This window comes from Rhipicephalus microplus, unplaced genomic scaffold (genome assembly GCF_043290135.1).
Source record: "Rhipicephalus microplus isolate Deutch F79 unplaced genomic scaffold, USDA_Rmic scaffold_71, whole genome shotgun sequence".
In the NCBI taxonomy this organism is placed as follows: Eukaryota; Metazoa; Arthropoda; class Arachnida; order Ixodida; family Ixodidae; genus Rhipicephalus; species Rhipicephalus microplus.
In genome coordinates this window covers 448,664-460,429 of record NW_027464644.1, presented here as the reverse complement: position 1 = coordinate 460,429, position 11,766 = coordinate 448,664, and the positions used below count along the sequence as shown (strand labels likewise).

The 11,766-nt window shown below is 53.2% G+C and overlaps 1 non-coding gene across 1 annotated transcript; it reads right to left on the bottom strand.

Annotated features, from left to right (window-relative positions):
- Positions 1-418: 418 nt before the first annotated feature.
- On the bottom strand, positions 419-492 carry TRNAN-GUU (transfer RNA asparagine (anticodon GUU)). Its single transcript has one exon. It is a non-coding gene; the product is annotated as a tRNA-Asn (tRNA).
- Between the last annotated feature and the right edge of the window lie 11,274 nt (positions 493-11,766).

Here is an 11,766-nt window from a genome sequence, read left to right as displayed (position 1 = left end):
AACTTTTCGGTTAACAGCCGATCGCGCTAGTCAGTTTCGCCACGTAGACAGTCGTGCTCCACTCTCACCACCGTCAGAACATTTCTTCAGAGCTATCAGCTCAAAGAAGAAAAAGCGCCGCACCACCATCGGGTGGGCTCGAACCTCCAACCTTTCGGTTAACAGCCGATCGCGCTACCCAATTGCGCCACGGAGACAGTCGTGCTGCTCTCTCACCACCATCAGAACATATCTTCAAAGCTATCAGCGCAAAGAAAAAAGCAACACACTGCTCCCGGGAGGGATCGATCCTCCAACCTTTCGGTTAACAGCCGAATGCGTTAGCCAATTGCGCAACGGAGATAGTCGTGCTCCACTTTCACCACCGTCAGAACATTTTTCCAAAGCTTTCAGCGCCAAGAAGAAAAAAGCGACACACCGCTCCCGGGAGGGCTCGAACCTCCAGCCTTTCGGTTAACGGCCGAACGCGCTACCCAATTGCGCCATGGAGACAGTCGTGCTTCACTCTCACCACCGCAGAACATTTCTTCAGACTATCAGCCCAAAGAAAAAAAGCGCCGCACCACCACCGGGTGGGCTCGAACTTCCAACCTTTCGGTTAACAGCCCAACGCGCTAGCCAATTGCAACACGGAGACAGTCGTGCTCCACTCTCACCACCGTCAGAACATTTCTTAAGAGCTATCAGCTCAAAGAAGAAAAAGCGCCGCACCACCACCGGCTGGGCTCGAACCTCCAACCTCTCGGTTAACAGCCAGTCGCGCTAGCCAATGGCGCCACGGAGACAGTCGTGCTGCGCTCTCACCACCGTCAGAACATTTCTTCAGAGCTATCAGCCCAAAGAAAAAAAAGCGCCACACCACCACCGGGTGGGCTCGAACCTCCAGCCTTTCGGTTAACGGCCGAACGCCCTAGCCAATTGCGCCACGGAGACAGTCGTGCGCCACTCTCACCACCATCAGAACATATCTTCAAAGCTATCAGCGCAACGAAAAAAGCAACACACCACTCCCGGGAGGGCTCGAAATTCCAACCTTTCGGTTAACAGCCGATCGCGCTAGCCAATTGCGCCACGGAGACAGTCGTGCTTCACTCTCACCACCATCAGAACATACCTTCAATGCCATCAGCGCAAAGCAAAAAAAGCGACATACCGTCCACAGGGGGGCTCGAAACTCAATCGTTTCGGTTAACAACCGATCGCGCTAGCCAATTGCGCCACGGAGACAGTCCTGCTCCACTCTCACCACCATGAGAACATATCTTCAAAGCTATCAGCCCAAAGAAAAAGAAGCGCCGCACCACCACCGGGTGGGCTCGAACCTCCAACCTTTCGGTTAACAGCCGATCGCGCTAGCCAATTGCGCCCCGGAGACAGTCCTGCTCCACTCTCACCACCATCAGAACATATCTTCAGAGCTATGAGCGCAAAGAAAAACAAGCGCCGAATCACCACCGGGTGGGCTCGAACCTCCAACCTTTTGGTTAACAGCTGATCGCGCTAGCAAATTGCGCCACGGAGACAGACCTGCTCCACTCTCACCACCATCAGAACATATCTTCAAAGCTTTCAGCCCAAAGAAATAAAAGCAACAAACCACTCCCGGGAGGGCTCGAACCTCCAGCCTTTCAGTTAACAGCCGATCGCCCTAGCCAATTGCACCACGGAGATAGTCGTGCTCCACTCTCACCACCGTCAGAACATTTCTTCAGAGCTATCAGCCCAAAGAAAAAGAAAGCGCCGCTCCACCACCAGGTGGGCTCGAACCTCCAACCTTTCGGTTAACAGCCCATCGCGCTAGCCAATTGCGCCACGGAGACAGTCGTGCGCCACTCTCACCACCATCAGAACATATCTTCAAAGCTATCAGCGCAAAGAAAAAAGCAACACACCGCCACCGGGTGGGCTCGAACCTCCAGCCTTTCGGTTAACGGCCGAACGCGCTAGCCAATTGCGCCACGGAGACAGTCGTGCTTCACTCTCACCACCATCAGAACATATCTTCAAAGCTATCAGCGCAAAGAAAAAAGCAACACACCACTCTCGTCAGGGCTCGAAATTCCAACCTTTCGGTTAACAGCCGATCGCGCTAGGCGATTAGGCCACGGAGACAGTATAGTGCAGCACTCCCACCTCCGTCAGAACAATTCTTCAGAGCTATCAGCCCAAAGAAAAAAAAGCGCCGCACCTCCTCCGGGTGGGCTCGAACCTCCAGCCTTTCGGTTAACAGCCGATCGCGCTAGCCAATTGCGCCACGGAGACAATCGTGCTCCACGCTTACCACCATCAGAACATATCTCCAAAGCTATCAGCGCAAAGAAAAGAGCAACACACCACCCCGGGAAGGCTCGAAACTACACCCTTTCGGTTAACAGCCGATCGCGTTAGCCAATTGCGCCACGGAGACAGTAGGGCAGCACTCCCACCTCCGTCAGGATATTTCTTCAGAGCTATCAGCCCAAAGAAAAAAAAAGCGCCGCACCACCACCGGGTGGGCTCGAACCTCCAAACTTTCGGTTAACAGCCGGATGCGCTAGGCCATTGCGCCACGGAGACAGTCGTGCTCCACTCTCACCACCATGAGAACTTATCTTCAAAGCTATCAGCGCAAAGAAAATGAAGCGCCGCACCACCACCGGGTGGGCTCGAACCTCCAACCTTTCGGTTAACAGCCGATCGCGCTAGCCAATTGCGCCCCGGAGACAGTCCTGCTCCACTCTCACCACCATCACAACATATCTTCAGAGCTATGAGCCCAAAGAAAAAAAAGCGCCGAACCACCACCGGGTGGGCTCGAACCTCCAACCTTTTGGTTAACAGCTGATCGCGCTAGCCAATTGCGCCACGGAGACAGTCCTGCTCCACTCTCACCACCATCAGAACATATCTTCAAAGCTTTCAGCCCAAAGAAAAAAAAGCAACAAACCACTCCCGGGAGGGCTCGAACCTCCAACCTTTCAGTTAACTGCCGATAGCGCTAGCCAATTGCACCACGGAGATAGTCGTGCTCCACTCTCACCACCTTCATAAAATTTCTTCAGAGCTATCAGCCCAAAGGAAACAAAAGCGCCGCTCCACCACCAGGTGGGCTCGAACCTCCAACCTTTCGGTTAACAGCCCATCGCGCTATCCAATTGCGCCACGAAGACAGTCGTGCTTCACTCTCACCACCATCAGAACATATCTTCAAAGCTATCAGCGCAAAGAAAAAAGCAACACACCACTCCCGGGAGGGCTCGAAATTCCAACCTTCCGGTTAACAGCCGATCGCGCTTGGCGATTAGACCACGGAGACAGTATAGTGCAGCACTCCCACCTCCGTCAGAACATTTCTTCAGAGCTATCAGCCCAAAGAAAAAAAGCGCCGCACCTCCTCCGGGTGGGCTCGAACCTCCAGCCTTTCGGTTAACAGCCGATCGCGCTAGCCAATTGCGCCACGGAGACAGCCGTGCTCCACTCTTACCACCATCAGAACATATCTCCAAAGCTATCAGCGCAAAGAAAAGAGCAACACACCACTCCCGGGAAGGCTCGAAACTACAACCTTTCGGTTAACAGCCGATCGCGCTAGCCAATTGTGCCACAGAGACAGTAGTGCAGCACTCCCACCTCCGTCAGGATATTTCTTCAGAGCTATCAGCCCAAAGAAAAAAAAGCGCCGCACCACCACCGGGTGGGCTCGAACCTCCAAACTTTCGGTTAACAGCCGGATGCGCTAGGCCATTGCGCCACGGAGACAGTCGTGCTCCACTCTCACCACCATGAGAACATATCTTCAAAGCTATCAGCCCAAAGAAAAAGAAGCGCCGCACCACCAGCGGGTGGGCTCGAACCTCCAACCTTTCGGTTAACAGCCGATCGCGCTAGCCAATTGCGCCCCGGAGACAGTCCTGCTCCACTCTCACCACCATCAGAACATATCTTCAGAGCTATGAGCCCAAAGAAAAAAAAGCGCCGAACCACCACCGGGTGGGCTCGAACCTCCAACCTTTTGGTTAACAGCTGATCGCGCTAGCCAATTGCGCCACGGAGACAGTCCTGCTCCACTCTCTCCACCATCAGAACATATCTTCAAAGCTTTGAGCCCAAAGAAAAAAAAACCAACAAACCACTCCCGGGAGGGCTCGAACCTCCAACCTTTCAGTTAACAGCCGATCGCGCTAGCCAATTGCACCACGGAGATAGTCGTGCTCCACTCTCACCACCGTCAGAACATTTCTTCAGAGCTATCAGCCCAAAGAAAAAAAAAAGCGCCGCTCCACCACCAGGTGGGCTCGACACTCCAACCTTTCGGTTAACAGCCCATCGCGCTAGCCAATTGCGCCACGGAGACAGTCGTGCGCTACTCTCACCACCATCAGTACCTATCTTCAAAGCTATCAGCGCAAAGAAAAAGCAACACACCACTCCCGGGAGGGCTCAAACCTGGAATGTTTTGGTTAACAGCCGAACGTGCTAGCCAATTGCGCCACGGAGACAGTCGTTCTCCGCTCTCACCACCATCAGAACATATCTTCAAAGCTATCGGCGCAAAGAAAAAAGAAACACACCACCACCGGGTGGGCTCGAACCTCCAGACTTTCGGTTAACGGCCGAACGCGCTAGCCAATTGCGCCACGGAGACAGTCGTGCTTCACTCTCACCACCATCAGAACATATCTTCAAAGCTATCAGCGCAAAGAAAAAAGCAACACACCACTCTCGGGAGGGCTCGAAATTCCAACTATTCGGTTAACAGCCGATCGCGCTAGGCGATTAGGCCACGGAGACAGTATAGTGCAGCACTCCCACCTCCGTCAGAACATTTCTTCAGAGCTATCAGCCCAAAGAAAAAAAAGCGCCGCACCTCCACCGGGTGGGCACGAACCTCCAGCCTTTCGGTTAACAGCCGATCGCGCTAGCCAATTGCGCCACGGAGACAGTCGTGCTTCACTGTTACCACCATCAGAACATATCTCTAAAGGTATCAGCGCAAAGAAAAGGGCAACACACCACTCCCGGGAAGGCTCGAAACTACAACCTTTCGGTTAACAGCCGATCGCGCTAGCCAGTTGCGCCACAGAGACAGTAGTGCAGCACTCCCACCTCCGTCAGGATATTTCTTCAGAGCTATCAGCCCAAAGAAAAAAAAGCGCCGCACCACCACCGGGTGGGCTCGAACCTCCAAACTTTCGGTTAACAGCCGGATGCGCTAGGCCATTGCGCTACGGAGACAGTCGTGCTCCACTCTCACCACCGTCAGAACATTTCCTCGGAGCTGTCAAGCCAAAGGAAAAAAAGCGCCGCACCACCACCGGGCGAGCTCGAACCTCCAACCTTTCGGTTAACAGCCGATTGCGCTAGCCAATAGCGCCACGGAGACAGTCATGCTCCAATATCCCCACCATCAGAACATATCTTCAAAGCTATCAGCGCAAAGAAAAAAGCAACACACCACTCCCGGTAGGGATCGAACCTCCAACTTTTCGGTTAACAGCCGATCGCGCTAGCCAGTTGCGCCACGGAGACAGTCGTGCTCCACTCTCACCACCGTCAGAACATTTCTTCAGACTATAAGCCCAAAGAAAAAAAAGCGCCACACAACCACCTGGTGGGCTCGAACCTCCAACCTTTAGGTTAACAGCCGAACGCGCTAGCCAATTGCGCCTCGAAGACAGTCGTGCTCCACTCTCACCACCGTCAGAACATTTCTTCAGAGCTATCAGCTCGAAGAAGAAAAAGCGCCGCACCACCACCGGGTGGGCTCGAACCTCCAAACTTTCGGCTAACAGCCGATCGCGCTAGCCAATTGGGCCACGGAGGCAGTCGTGCTCCACTCTCACCACTGTCAGAACATTTCTTCAGAGCTATCAGCCCAAAGAAAAAGAAACGCCGCACCACCACCGGGTGGGCTCGAACCTCCAACCTCTTGGTTAACAGCCGATCGCGCTAGCCAATTGCGCCACAGAGACAGTCGCGCTTCGCTCTCACCACCGTCAGAACATTTCTTCAGAGCTATCAGCCCAAAGAAAAAAAAGCGCCACACCACCACCGGGTGGGCTCGAACCTCCAGCCTTTCGGTTAACGGCTGAACGCGCTAGCCAATCGCGCCACGGAGACAGTCGTGCTCCACTCTCACCACCATCAGAAAATAACTTCAAAGTTATCAGCCCAAAGAAAAAAAAGCGCCGCACCCCCCCGGGCGGGCTCGAACCTCCATCCTTTCGGTTAACAGCCGATCGCGCTAGCCAATTGCGCCACGGAGACAGTCGTGCTCCACTCTCACGACCGTCAGAACATTTCTTCAGAGGTATCAGCCCAAAGGAGAAAAAGCGCCGCAACACCACCGGGTGGGCTCGAACCTCCAACCTTTCGGTTAACAGCCCATCGCGCTAGCCAATAGCGCCACGGAGACAGTCGTGCTCCTCTCTCACCACCGTCAGAACATTTCTTCAGACTATCAGCCCAAAGAAAAAAAAGCGCCGCACCACCACCGGGTGGGCTGGAACCTCCAACCTTTTGGTTAACAGCCAATCGCGCTAGCCAATTGGGCCACGGAGGCAGTCGTGCTCCACTCTCACCACTGTCAGAACATTTCTTCAGAGCTATCAGCCCAAAGAAAAAGAAACGCCGCACCACCCCCGGGTGGGCTCGAACATCCAACCTCTCGGTCAACAGCCGATCGCGCCAGCCAATTGCGACAGCCACGGAGACAGTCGTTCTCCCCTCTCACCACCATCAGAACATATCTTCAAAGCTATCAGCGCAAAGAAAAAAGCGACACACCGTCCCCTGGTGGGCTCAAACCTCCAACCTTTCGGTTAACAGCCATTCGCGCTAGCCAATTGCGCCACGGAGACAGTCCTGCACCACTTTCATCACCATCAAACAAAACTTCAAAGCTATGAGCCCAAAGAAAAAAAAAGCGCCGCACCACCCCCGGGTGGGCTCTAACCTCCAACCTTTCTGTTAACAGCCGATCGCGCTAGCCAATTGCGCCACGGAGACAGTCGTGCTTCACTCTTACCACCGTCAGAACATATCTTCAACGCCATCAGCGCAAAGCAAAAAAAAAGCGACACACCGTCCACGGGTGGGCTCGAAACTCCAACCTTTCAGTTAACAGCCGATCGCGCTAGCCAATTGCGCCACGGAGACAGTCGTGCTCCACTCTCAACACCGTCAGAACATTTCTTCAGAGCTATTAGCCCAAAGGAAAAAAAGCGCCGCACCACCACCGGGTGGGCTCGAACCTCCAACCTTACGGTTAACAGCCCATCGCGCTAACCAATGGCGCAACGGAGATAGTCGTGCTCCACTTTCACCACCGTCAGAACATTTCTCCAAAGCTTTCAGCGCCAAGAAGAAAAAAGCGACACACCGCTCCTGGGAGGGCTCGAACCTCCAGCCTTTCGGTTAACAGTCGAACGCGCTAGCCAAATGTGCCACGGACAGTAGTGCAGTGCTCTCACCACCGTCTGTACATTTCTCCAAAGCTATGAGCGCAATAAAAAAAGCGACACACTGCTCACGAAAGGGCTGGAACCTCCAACCTTTCGATTACCATACGAACGCGCTAGCCAATTGCGCCACGGAGACAGTCGTGCTCCACTCTCACCACCGTCAGAACATTTCTTGAAAGCTATCAGCTCAAAGAAAAAAAAGCGACACACCACTCCCGGGAGGGCTCGAACCTCCAACGTTTCGATTAACAGCCGATCGCGCTAGAATATTGCGCCACGGAGACTTTTTTTTTCTTAAATGAATGAAATTATCAACAGTAATGTACAAAGAGCATACTTCACCAGAAGTCCGGAAAACACGCAAAAGCGTCAAGAACGAGAAGTGACTCCGGAACAGGGTCAAAAGTGTCGACAACACTGCGCACTTGAGCAGCTGCTTCTCGGAAGACAGACCTAGTCGACCATGGTGGCTCGGCATGTCTATCAATCATGCGACTTTTCCATAATGAATACAGTCCCAACAACATAAACAAGTCGTAAGGAGTATTATCAGTCAGACTCTTTTTGAACGGAAGGAACCTAATAACATTACCTGTGATTGGAAGTTCGTGCTGCACTCTCACCACCATCAGAACATTTCTCCAAAGCCATCAGCGCAAAAAAACGCAACACACATCTACCGGGAGGGCTCGAATCTCCAAACTTTCGGTTAACAGCCGAACGCGCTAGCCAATTGCTTCACGGAGACATTTTTGCTGCACTCTCACCCCCGTCAGAACATTTCTTCAAAGCTATCAGCGCAAAGAAGAAAAAAGTGCCGCACCACCACCGGGTGGGCTCGAACCTCCAACCTTTCGGTTAACAGCTGATCGCGCTAGCCAATTGCGCCACGGAGAAAGTCGTGCTCTACTCTCACCACCGTCAGAACATTTCTTCAGAGCTATCAGCCCAAAGAAACAAAAGTGCCGCACCACCACCAGGTGGGCTCGAACCTCCAGTTTTTCGGTTAACGGCCGAACGCGCTAGGCAATAGCGCCACGGAGACTGTCGTTCTCCCCTCTCACCACCATTAGAAAATATCTTCAAAGCTATCAGCGCAAAGAAAAAAGCGACACACCGTCCCCTGGTGGGCTCAAACCTCCAACCTTTCGGTTAACAGCCAATCGCGCTAGCCAATTGCGCCACGGAGACATTCCTGCATCACTCTCACCACCATCAAACATATCTTCAAAGCTATAAGCCCAAAGAAAAAAAAGCGCCGCACCACTCCCGGGTGGGCTCTAACCTCCAACCTTTCTGTTAACAGCCGATCGCGCTAGCCAATTGCACCACGGAGACAGTCATGCTTCACTCTTACCACCGTCGGAACATATCTTCAAATCTATGAGCCCAAAGAAAAAAAAGCGCCGCACCACCACCGGGTGGGCTCGAACCTCCAACCTTTCGGTTGACAGCCGAACGCGCTAGCCAATTGCTTCACGGAGACATTTTTGATGCACTCTCACCCCCGTCAGAACATTTCTTCAAAGCTATCAGCGCAAAGAAGAAAAAAGCGCCGCACCACCACCGGGTGGGCTCGAACCTCCAACCTTTCGGTTAACAGCCGATCGCGCTAGCCAAATGCGCCACGGAGAAAGTCGCGCTCTACTCTCACCACCGTCAGAACATTTCTTCAGAGCTATCAGCCCAAAGAAACAAAAGCGCCGTACCACCACCGGGTGGGCTCGAACCTCCAGCTTTTCGGTTAACGGCCGAACGCGCTAGGCAATAGCGCCACGGAGACTGTCGTTCTCCCCTCTCACCACCATTAGAACATATCTTCAAAGCTATCAGCGCAAAGAAAAATGCGACACACCGTCCCCTGGTCGGCTGAAACCTCCAACCTTTCGGTTAGCAGCCAATCGCGCTAGCCAATTGCGCTGCGGAGACATTTCTGCACCACTCTCAACACCATCAAACATATCTTCAAAGCTATAAGCCCAAAGAAAAAAAAGCGCCGCACCACCCCCGGGTGGGCTCTTACCTCCAACCTTTCTGTTAACAGCCGATCGCGCTAGCCAATTGCACCACGGAGACAGTCATGCTTCACTCTTACCACCGTCAGAACATATTTTCAAATCTATGAGCCCAAAGAAAAAAAAGCGCCGCACCACCACCAGGTGGGCTCGAACCTCCAACCTTTTGGTTAACAGCTGATCGCGCTAGCCAATTGCGCCACGGAGACAATCCTGCTCCACTCTCACCACCATGAGAAGATATCTTCAAAGCTATCAGCCCAAAGAAAAAAAGCAACAAACCACTCCCGGGAGGGCTCGAACCTCCAACCTTTCAGTTAACAGCCGATTGCGCTAGCCAATTGCGCCACAGAGACAGTCGTGCTCCACTCTCACCACCGTCAGAACATTTCTTCAGAGCTATCAGGCCAAAGGAAAAAAAGCACCGCACCACCACCGGGTGGGCTCGAACCTCCAACCTTTCGGTTAACAGCCCATCGCTCTAGCCAATAGCGCCACGGAGACAGTCGTGCTCCTCTCTCAACACCGTCAGAACATTTCTTCCGACTATCAGCCCAAAGAAAAAAAGCGCCGCACCACCACCGGGTGGACTCGAACCTCCAACCTTTCGGTTAACAGCCGATCACGCTAGCCGATTGCGCCACGGAGATATTCGTGCTCCACTCCCACCACCATCAGAACATATCTTCAAAGCTATCAGCGCAAAGAAAAAGCAACACACCACTCCCGGGAGGGCTCGAACCTCCAAATTTTCGGTTAACAGCCGAACGTGGTAGCCAATTGCGCCACGAAGACAGTCGTGCTCCAATCTCACCAACGTCAGAACATTTCTCCAAAGCTATCAGCACAAAGAAAAAAAAGCGCCGCACCACCACCGGGTGGGCTCGAACCTCCAAACTTTCGGTTAACAGCCGGATGCGCTAGGCCATTGCGCCACGGAGACAGTCGTGCTCCACTCTCACCACCATGAGAACATATCTTCAAAGCTATCAGCCCAAAGAAAAAGAAGCGCCGCACCACCAGCGGGTGGGCTCGAACCTCCAACCTTTCGGTTAACAGCCGATCGCGCTAGCCAATTGCGCCCCGGAGACAGTCCTGCTCCACTCTCACCACCATCAGAACATATCTTCAGAGCTATGAGCCCAAAGAAAAAAAAAGCGCCGAACCACCACCGGGTGGGCTCGAACCTCCAACCTTTTTTGTTAACAGCTGATCGCGCTAGCCAATTGCGCCACGGAGACAGTCCTGCTCCACTCTCTCCACCATCAGAACATATCTTCAAAGCTTTGAGCCCAAAGAAAAAAAAGCAACAAACCACTCCCGGGAGGGCTCGAACCTCCAACCTTTCAGTTAACAGCCGATCGCGCTAGTCAATTGCACCACGGAGATAGTCGTGCTCCACTCTCACCACCGTCAGAACATTTCTTCAGAGCTATCAGCCCAAAGAAAAAAAAAGCGCCGCTCCACCACCAGGTGGGCTCGACACTCCAACCTTTCGGTTAACAGCCCATCGCGCTAGCCAATTGCGCCACGGAGACAGTCGTGCGCCACTCTCACCACCATCAGTACCTATCTTCAAAGCTATCAGCGCAAAGAAAAAGCAACACACCACTCCCGGGAGGGCTCAAACCTGGAATGTTTTGGTTAACAGCCGAACGTGCTAGCCAATTGCGCCACGGAGGCAGTCGTGCTCCGCTCTCACCACCATCAGAACATATCTTCAAAGCTATCGGCGCAAAGAAAAAAGAAACACACCACCACCGGGTGGGCTCGAACCTCCAGACTTTCGGTTAACGGCCGAACGCGCTAGCCAATTGCGCCACGGAGATAGTCGTGCTTCACTCTCACCACCATCAGAACATATCTTCAAAGCTATCAGCGCAAAGAAAAAAGCAACACACCACTCTCGGGAGGGCTCGAAATTCCAACTATTCGGTTAACAGCCGATCGCGCTAGGCGATTAGGCCACGGAGACAGTATAGTGCAGCACTCCCACCTCCGTCAGAACATTTCTTCAGAGCTATCAGCCCAAAGAAAAAAAAGCGCCGCACCTCCACCGGGTGGGCACGAACCTCCAGCCTTTCGGTTAACAGCCGATCGCGCTAGCCAATTGCGCCACGGAGACAGTCGTGCTTCACTGTTACCACCATCAGAACATATCTCTAAAGGTATCAGCGCAAAGAAAAGGGCAACACACCACTCCCGGGAAGGCTCGAAACTACAACCTTTCGGTTAACAGCCGATCGCGCTAGCCAGTTGCGCCACAGAGACAGTAGTGCAGCACTCCCACCTCCGTCAGGATATTTCTT